Source organism: Aphanomyces astaci (assembly GCF_000520075.1).
Source record: "Aphanomyces astaci strain APO3 unplaced genomic scaffold supercont1.4, whole genome shotgun sequence".
Taxonomy (NCBI): domain Eukaryota; phylum Oomycota; class Saprolegniomycetes; order Saprolegniales; family Verrucalvaceae; genus Aphanomyces; species Aphanomyces astaci.
In genome coordinates this window covers 220,467-221,515 of record NW_009798267.1, presented here as the reverse complement: position 1 = coordinate 221,515, position 1,049 = coordinate 220,467, and positions in this window count along the sequence as shown.

The following is a 1,049-nucleotide window of genomic DNA, read 5'->3' as shown; positions in this document are numbered from 1 at the left end:
CAGCCAACGCTATCAGGAGATTCCTGTTCGCGCCGTCCTTCATACTTGCTGTCAGATACACGCCAGACTTGTTGTACAGTCCTTTCATGTGACAGCCGTCCAACGCAACAAAGGGCTTGCACAAAACAATGGCATCATTGAAACACCCAGGAACGAAAATACACCGCCGGAACTTTTCGTCTGGGTAGCATTCAAAGTTGGAGTATCTTCCTATCGTTGTTGTTGTCAATGATTTAAAGAATATGATCTTTGAAAGTTCTGAAATGTACCAGGGTTGTCGAAGCACAATTTTTCCAAATACGATCCTAATTTAGTAAAGCCTTCCGCGACGGTGCCCTGCAGCTCTTCAATCACCAGCGCCTTCACTTTTGACACAAACGTTGGTTTTGCTTCACGTCCAAATTTGGCTAGAATTGCCTTCTTCACGGTCGCGCAGGATACCAGTTCGTAATCATCTCCTGCCGAAGGCTGTTCTTCGACATATTTCGCTACTGCCTGAGCGGCCTACAAAACATGAATACTGGCGAATATGCGATATCATACCGAGGGTGCTGTAAGGACATCACAATTACAGTCGTACAACGCACAAGTCAATTCAAATTCGGGTTTCGTGTATTGTACAACCATATGTTTAAAACAGCTTAGCACAACATCAATTCCCATCTTGCGATTGAACGGATGGCGCTCAACCCGTCTTTCTTGCTCTGGTGTCACGCGGACCCGAACGCAACTCGTTGCCCAACGACCCAACAATGGTCATTTCGGAGTTTCGATGACCTCAATGCAAGTGTCACGTCGTTCAAGCGCGAAATGCATGTCCGACTGAGCTGGTCTGGTCATCAAAACGATAATGGCCACCGCTATTTGAAATGCCCTGTCATGGCGAACAGAAAACGTTATCCTGACATCCCTCCGTGCAGCGCAAGTGTAACTTTCATCATTCGCGACGAGCGTGTATACGTCACTGCTGAGGTACAACGCAATGTGAAAACGAAACTGATCCATGTATAGGAGCTTCGACACAGCCATGCATTTCCATTGGGATCTAG